Source organism: Macrobrachium rosenbergii, chromosome 42 (assembly GCF_040412425.1).
Source record: "Macrobrachium rosenbergii isolate ZJJX-2024 chromosome 42, ASM4041242v1, whole genome shotgun sequence".
NCBI classification, from domain to species: domain Eukaryota; kingdom Metazoa; phylum Arthropoda; class Malacostraca; order Decapoda; family Palaemonidae; genus Macrobrachium; species Macrobrachium rosenbergii.
In genome coordinates this window covers 60662681-60672021 of record NC_089782.1, presented here as the reverse complement: position 1 = coordinate 60672021, position 9341 = coordinate 60662681, and positions in this window count along the sequence as shown.

The following is a 9341-nucleotide window of genomic DNA, read 5'->3' as shown; positions in this document are numbered from 1 at the left end:
ATTTTGAAAACTGAGATTTATCATTTTTGTGAACGTCACCCCCGCCCGAAGCAGTGTCTCGAGATGGTTGGAGCATGAGGAAGTCCAGTTGCTAGGTGATAGACATCCATATCTTGCATGACATGTAACGGATTCCGTTGTGACATCACGGAATTTTCCATCTAGAGAGTGACTCGCGGACGTGCGTGCATGAATGCGTTACAGCACGCCTTCTTCGTGAGAAATATGTGAAAGTTATTCATTCCCACTTGAACGATTGTGAATGCTCTTTTGAGCAGTGAACGCTTTTTGTTAGAGATGGTTTCTTAGTGAGGCAGCTTAGGTAGTTGAAGGGGACATACTGGATAAAAGCACCAAATTTTTTCCAGGTATACCTCAGTAGCCAGGCTTCAGTTCTAGAACTGGCGCCAAGTGATCAGAGCAGCAGGATGCCTACACAATGCAACTTTGTACTTGATTATTCAGATACATGCTTATTACATTTTATCTGCTGTTTGCTGTAGGTTTATCTGCTATATGTTGCAATTTTTCTGTTTCAAGTTTTGAGGACTGAATTTTATGAAGATGAAATGGACTTAGTGCATTATTTGTCAACAAACTACAATTGGATCCCTGCATTGCCCATTGAATACACATGGAATATACAAGTCAGCACCAGTGGCCTATGTGACTCACTTCAGAGAACTGAAGTCGTTGCCAGTGCCACCGAATTTCAGCAGTGATATCACAGTGGATGACCTCATTAGGAATCAGGCAGTGTCGCAAATCCTGTCATTCATAGTTCAATAAAAACAGATTGGAAAGAGTAAGAAAGAGGAAGAGAGACAGTAGCCATGAAGGCAGGCAGCGACGGCCACGACAATAGTTTGATAACATCAGCTGTATATTTTGCATTAAGCAAGATGGACTTCTGCATGAATGTACAACTCTAGACACAGGTGATAATGTCAAGTTTATTGCCAGGGATCTACAAGAAACAGAACTAATGGACAAGACTGAAGGAGCCTCTGACCTTATTGCCCTAGAAGCAAAATATCATCTAGCTTGCCTCATTGGTTTTCGGAATCGCCATCGCTCTCTAGTGAGACAAAGAGAAGCTTCCAAGGAGGAAACTGCAAATGTGAAGATGCTCAAGGCAAGAGCTTTCCTAGAACTCCTCACACATATTGAAATCAGATAGAAGAGGGTACATTCTACTTCAAGCTTGCTTCATTAAGACACCTCTATGAGAAACGACTTGCAGACTTTAGTATTACCAGTGAGATCAACAAAGAACGTTTCAAGGAACAAGTTTTGAATCATTTCCACTACGCCCAAGAGCAGAGTGGTGGGAAACAAGTGATACTTGTGTTTGAACAAGGAATTCAGCAAATGCTGAGGCAGGAATTCACACCAGAGTATGAGAGAGATGCTTTGATTTTGGCAAAGGCTGCAAGGATTGTGCAAAATGAAATCTTCAGCTCAAGTGGTTTCAATTTTAATGGTGCCCTCCCCAGTGATTGTCAGAAGAAGGTTGTCCCAACCCAACTCAAATCTCTGATAACCATGCTGATGGAAGGAACTGATCTAAAGGACCAGGAGAACACAGATTCACAGGCCAGTCTCACAGCCTCACAGGTAGATGACCAACAATCACGAGCAGAGTGCCGTAAGTGACTCACAAGTCTCTCAGGTAACAAGATCACGTCATTCATTAGAGTGTGAACTGCCCCTTCCTCTGTACATCGGCCTCAATATACACACACACACTCAAGGCCAAAACAACTGGTGAAAAAGATGTATGAACTTGGCATCAGTGTCAGTTATGACAGAGTTCTGCAAGTAGAGAATGAATGTAGGAATTCCATCCATGAGCCTGTCAAGAGGAACGCTTTACCTCTGTTAAGGTCACCATCCAAGGGGAAGACCAAGCAGTCAGAGAACGTTTCCCTACTAAAAGATGATGTGCCTCTTTTCTCTCGTCTGTACATAGTTGCTCAGAGCAAGGATACATTATGGAAACTTTCTTTAAGTATGAAAATCATCCATATCCCCTTTCTCTATCTGAAAGAGGAAAACTACACCAAGGAAAGAAGTCCTGCCTCAATAGCATCCTTGTGCAAGAAACACAAAATGCTCAGAATGAACCTCTGCCATTTCTGGATGTAAGGATTCTGGATGGTGCCGCTGTGGTGCACATGCTTTCCCCTACTAACGTCACCACATTCAGTGACTATGCTAATGGTGTTTTCATCTCCCACATCCTGAAGCTACTTAAATCCTGCTGAAGAGTTGATGTGGTATGGGACAGCTACATTGCTAGGAGTATCAAGGAGTCAACAAGAGAAAAGGGGAATCGGTGTTTGCAAAAAGGTTAGTGGTCCAACAAAGGTACCTGGCAATTGACCCGACTTCCTCCGGGACCCCACAAACAAGGAGGAGTTTTCCAGTTTCTTTCAGACAAATTTCGCTCCAATGACTGGCCAAATGGAAAGGAGGCCTTCATAACGTCAGGCACAGATGTGACCAGCAGAGGTTCAGCCCACTCCATGCCATGAAGTGACAAGAAGAGGCCAATACCAAGATTGTCATTCACCTGAAAGCTGCATTGGACAAGGGGTGCTCTACTTGTTTAGATACACTGTGGACACAGGCTTTATTGTCATTTGATAGGGAAGTACCATTCCCTGACCAGCCAACATCAGATGGCAGCAATCTTGGTAGCCTTTGGAACTGGAAAGAACTTCATGTACCGGGATGTCCATGCTATTTACCAAACTCTGGGGAAAGATAGGTCATCAGCACTAACTATGTTTCAGCCTCACAGGTCGCGATACATCTTTTGCTTTCTTTGGCAAAGGGAAAAAATCAGTATGGGAGGCTTGGAATGCCTACAAGGAGGTGACAGAGGTTTTCAAGAACATTAAGAATCAACCCTACATGATCTTGAATTTCAGTTGCTTGAGTGCTTCACCGTAATCATGTACAGTAAAACAAGCAACTTGGAGTCTGTAAATGAGGCACGTAGGGAGCTCTTCTCTCAGAAGAATAGGACAATGGAGAGCATCCCCCGACAAAAGAAGCGCCTGTACAGCATACACTGCATGCAGTTCAACAAGCTGGAATTTGGGGAACCAGTGATCAGTGTGAACAGAAGACTCCAACTCCGGAGGGCTTTGGGTGACGTTTTGAGAGTGCAACATGCACATGGCATCCTGTGTGGTCCAACCTTCCTGTTGCATCCCAGTCCTGCAGTGAACTGGTCAAGTTTGCCTGCAAAATTGTTACGTGTGTAAGACGACGCTCATGCAAGAAAGCACATTGGAAATGCATCGAACTATGTAGCTGCCGAAATGAAAAGTAACTTAAAAGCTTTAATTAGTTTGACATATAAGGATTGTTTTTCTTTTTGTTGTTGTTGTTGCAGAGGAAGGTAAATAAATTATTTTTCTATAGATTCTATTTTTTATTTGTCAATGCTTCAAACTCAGTTTTTTTGCAGATTCATCAATTATAACCCATTAAATAGACCTTCGTGCTTTACTCTGGTCCTTAATTGTGTACGCAATAAGATTATTTCGATAAATTTTATGACAGATATCCATAATTTGCAAGATAATGAGAAACTAATGATTGGTTGAAAGCAGAACTAGAAAGGAATAAGAGCAAAGCGTATCTCTCAGGAAAGAAGAAAAGGATAGATAAGAGGCAGGTATCCTGTTAATAATTGTACTGATGCACAGTACAATTATGTAAGTGATAAAGTTCATATACTGTATATATATATATATATATATATATATATATATATATATATATATATATATATATATATATATATATATATATATATATATATATATATATATATATATATATATATATATATATATATATATATATTACACAGTATACATATCATTATATGACCTTTTCCATTTATGACAGGAGAAAAGGTCATATAATACTTGCTTTATATATGTATGTATGTATATATATATATATATATATATATATATATATATATATATATATATATATATATATATATATATATATATATATATATATATATATATATATATATATATATATATATATATATATATATATATATATATATATATATATATATATATATATATATATATATATATATATATATATATATATATATATATATATATATATATATATATATATATATATATATATATATATATATATATATATATATATATATATATATATATATATATATATATATAAAAACAAACTCCCAAGGGTCTTCCACGCTATCGGTGAAACGCATTGCTTTGGAAACCTTTGCAATACTGGGTAAGAACTCAAGCTTTCAAATCGATGCCTTGTATGCTAACTCCTGAATACGGGACGCCTTCCGGATCACTTTGGAAAATTAGAATGTCCAGTGATTTCGTGATCTTCGAAGGCGGGAGAAGAAATGCTTCCACATTTCTGCAATTCTTGCTTCTTTTTGAATGGAAGGTTACCATCAAATAATGGCGATTGTTGTGTTTTGGTTCGTCTCAGGTGTCAGCGTGCTTGCTTTCTCTTATCTATGCTGCCCTTTCGGTTAAAATAAGTTAAATTAATCCACAATGAATGCGATATGTTTTCCATATTAAGGTTAAACCGTACGCATTACCACTATGGATAAAAAATGGCACTTATTCTTCAACATGATATTATAAGCTTTATGTTCTTTGAGTGAAGTGCGGAACAGTATGCTTTTAGTTAATGGTACGAACATAGACGACAAGCGCATACAGATGGACCTCTTCATTCTGCACATCAAACCAACTTCCATATTGATATCTCGGGTGTTGAATTGATCTGAGAGGTTAAGCTTCTTTCCCGGTCGTGTATTCTAAAGTTGGCCCTCGGCTTCATCTCATCCCGACCTAAGATCTTTGGTAAAAATTAAATGTAACTAAGATTTTATGTACGTATACGTTGCTAAATGTATGTGTGGGTTACAATTTGAACGTGCATGATAGGTTTTCGCGCTAACAACGAAAGCCAATACTTTTGGGATTAGTTACTATTTAGAAGGAGCTGAAGTTATCTGTCATGTAATTTTAATGAAACTAATGTCATACATTTAAAAAAAATCAAATATAATTAGAAGTAAATAATAAATATTTCATTAAACTTATATAAAATTGCCACTAACTTAGCATTATTCATTGTCTATTTTTCAAGTTTCAATATTCCTGAAATAATATTAGTTGTGGTGACTGATAAGCTGTAAGAATCACATGTTAATATAACACATCAGTTGAACCTAACTTATCTCCTTCAAGCGCGACTATATCTGCAAATTCAGCCAGAACATCACCTAACCCCTCTGTATATTCTTTACAATCAGCCTTACCTAAATGATCCTAAGAACCTTTCTCCTAACTTGTATTTCTGCCTCAGAAAACTCATTTTGACCCCCCTATGAGAGCAACTGAATCAGTATCATCACCCCAGTCTTTGAAACCAACAACATAAGTGTTCTGCTGATATTTCCTGACTGAATCATTACAGTTCAACAATTGCATCCATGTGACCCCTTTATTAGACGGCTCATTTATAGAAACAATACTCACAACACCTTCAAGCTTCTTGGTATATTCAACTATACATACTTGTTTAGACATTTTTATGTCCTTCACCTGAACTTTCACCAGACCAGCCATACCTGGTTCCAAAACTACATCTTCTAACAAAACACCCCTAAATATCTTCCCCTGAGCAAGAGGGTCAATAAAACCCTGTAAATGGTTATCTACCTCTGATTCCTTATTATCATAACAATCACCCCTATTATCATCAGTATCGCCCATATTATCAATATCACCCATAAGAGTATTCCCCTTGATTGCATTTATGCCCACATACGGGACAAAAACACCAGGAGCCCCAACTGTTATACCTCCTACCCCAGTAAGAACAGAGATACGATTATGTCTACATGCCGGATGACCCAATAAAATTCTGTTCCCCAAAGCAACGCCCTTCATCACCAAAACTGGTTCCCTAATTAACTGGTTGGCTAGTGCGAAACAAAGGTAGCCGAACCTAAAACATCCAACTTATGACCCTGAACATCACATACCTAATAAATTGACAGAGGCACCTGTATCAATGAAAACTAAAACCTCAGAACCAGTAACAGTCCCCTTCACTACAGGCTTTGGCTCCGGAGCTTCTTCCAAAAGTGCTACATGACAAGAACAATATTATCCTTTTTTCTTCTGTTGATCGGTCTTCCAAAAACTTTGCCAATCCCTAGGTCGCCTTGAATAACCCCCCTGAGGAGCTCTCTTACTAGTACTCATATCCTGAAATACAGGCCTACCTCTACCCCGTTTAAGAGACAGACAAGACCGCCAAAAGTGGTCAGAACTCTCACATCCCACACAATATTTAACTCGGCAATTCTTCTTAGTATGCCTAATTTATTGCAGTTAAAACGTCGAAACTGTGGTGATTGATCCATAAATTTCCTATCACTGTCTATCCTAGTTATTTTGCCAGTTTTAAAAACATGATTAATTATAAGAAAAGCCTGGTGTGTCTCAAAAAAATTATTTTTTTACTTTTTAGCGCACTTTAAGGGCACAATCTTAGGGTTATATGATGAAAAATGGAATTTTTTTTTTATTGTCTTAAGATAATGAAACACTCTTCCAGAGCCCATCCCCGGTGTCCGTTGTCATGGTTACGCGGCGTTGCCAGGCGCAGGGACCTTTAAATGCGTAATACTCGTGGATTTAAATGGCAAGTGACAGCTGACTGGCAGTGTACTTTACTCCACAATACTTCATATATCCATATCTCAGCGAAAAATATAGATATTTTCATTCTGTTTGTTTTGGGTGAAAGTACGATCTTTTTCCCTTCTCTCTGGCATCAAGCAGAACTGCGTGACGAGGTGGCAGGCCCAGTGTTTCCACTTTCAAGGAAATCTGGAGGTCACAAGGAAGGAATCAAGGAAATGGAAAATTCAAGGAAATTTCAAGGAAATCGAGGTATTTCAAGGTAATTTCAAGGAAATTTGACTTAGGATATCATATATATATATATATATATATATATATATATATATATATATATATATATATATATATATATATATATATATATATTTATTTTTTTTTTTTTTTTTTTTACCGACAAAGTATGAAACTAGGTTTTGTATAGAATTCCTTAGCATTATAATATAATTCCAATACGTCAGCACTCAGCCTCTGTGTAAACCATATTCTATCTTTTGATCTTTGGTTCTGCCCGGCCGTGGGTGACCGTACGCTATACATGTTTCAGTCATGTTGGTGACTCACAATACGTGTCATTGTGACGGTGACGAAAATTACGAAATTGTGCGCAACACTTCTGTTTAGTTCAGACTTCAGAGTAAGCCACCGGTTGAAGTCCAGCGCCAGGCTTGTCCATTATACTGTGTGTCGGCATATGTGTTAAAGTAACTACGAAATGGCATCAAAATATCCAAGCAGTGACTGTGATAGTGAATATGATACAGACAAAGAAAAGAAAGATCTTCCTAGTGCGAAGAGAAGCAAAAAATTTGAACAAAAGTTTGTAGATTCATGGCTGACAAACCCACAGTTTAAAAACATGGCTAGTAAAAAGACTGTGACAGGAAAAGATGTGCCTTTTTGTGGTGTTTGTAATATAAAGATAACGTGTGCTAAATCGGCTATTTCTCGTCATGGTGAAAGCAAGGCTCATCAAGAGCCTCAGAAAAAAAGTATTGCATTAGAAAAATCTCAACCCAGTGTCAGCTCGTTTCTAGGCCCATCTAAAGAAGCTGCTGCAAAAATGGAAATAAAGATTTGTAGTTTCATTGCAGAAAATAACTTGCCCATAAGCTTATGTGAAAAGTTTATCCCATTCCTGCGAAGTGTGTTTCCAACAGATAATGTCCTAAAGAAAATTACACTTGGTAAACAAAAAGCTACTAATACCATATGGCAAGTGCTTGGATTTTACTTCATGCAAGAGGGAATAGAGCAATTGCAGCAAAAAATTTTTTCCCTCATTATCGATGAAACAACCGATAAATCCACCACATCTCAACTGGCACTGATGGGGACATACTTTGATATAGAGATGTTTAAAATGATTTTCATCTTTATTGATCTTATTGAGATTCCCAATGGTAAAGCTGATACCATATATGGTAAAATTCAAGACTGCATGAATGAAAGAAAAATCCATATGGAGAACGTGATAGGATTCTGTGCTGATACGTGCAATGTGATGTTTGGAAAACATCATTCAGTATCACAACTATTGACTAAAGACTGTCCATGGATTATAACTGTTAAATGCTCATGTCACTTAATACACTTATGTACATCTTATTCTTCACTGAAGCTTCCAAAATCATTGGAAGATTTATGCAGAAATGTTTATTCTCATTTTAGTTTGTCATCCAAAAGGATTGAAGAATTCCACGAATTTCAGGAGTTTTTCATGTTGAAAAACACAGCATTCTTCGAGCAGGACGAACACGATGGCTATCAATGAAAATGTGTGTGGACCGAATATTACAGCAGTACGAACCCTTAAAACTGTATTTTACACAAGTGGCCATTGAAGACCCACACATACTCACGATAGCATCGAGAAAAATCTTCATAACAAGTTCACGCAAGCATATCTAGAATTCCTTTCTTTTAACCTAGGAAGATTAGTATCATTTAATACATTGTTTCAAAGTGAGCTTCCTCTCCTACATCAACTTAATAAGGAAATTACCACCCTTGTTATGAATCTATGCTCGGATTTCATGACACTTCAGTATGTACGGGATACCAAAATCGAAGATATCAATCCAAGAAATTAATTGAATCACGTCCCCTACACAAGGTTTATGTTGGATTAGCTGCTACCGAAACCATTAGCAGCATTGCTAAAGATATAGGAAATAATCATAAGGATGTTAAGTTGTTTTACACCCAGTGCAAAGAATTTCTTATGGAATGTGTTGATCAAATTCTGACAAGATTTGATGGAATTAAGCATTTTGACTTTTTGTCATGTTTATCACCAGATGTCGCATGTAACCTAACTATTCCATCCTTGTCACTTATCTTCAAACAATTACCATATCTAAATGACTTGGTCGACGTCCAAGAAGTTGATTTAGAATGGAGGCAGCATGTAATGAACCCTAACCTTCATGTGAATATGAATTTTAGTGATTATTGGAAAACTGTTTTTGCTGCCAGAAATTCTGCCGGAAGACGTTCATACCCACATCTTGTGAAATTAATGGGTACATTGATGTCATTTCCTTTTTCGAATGCTTCAGTCGAAAGGCTATT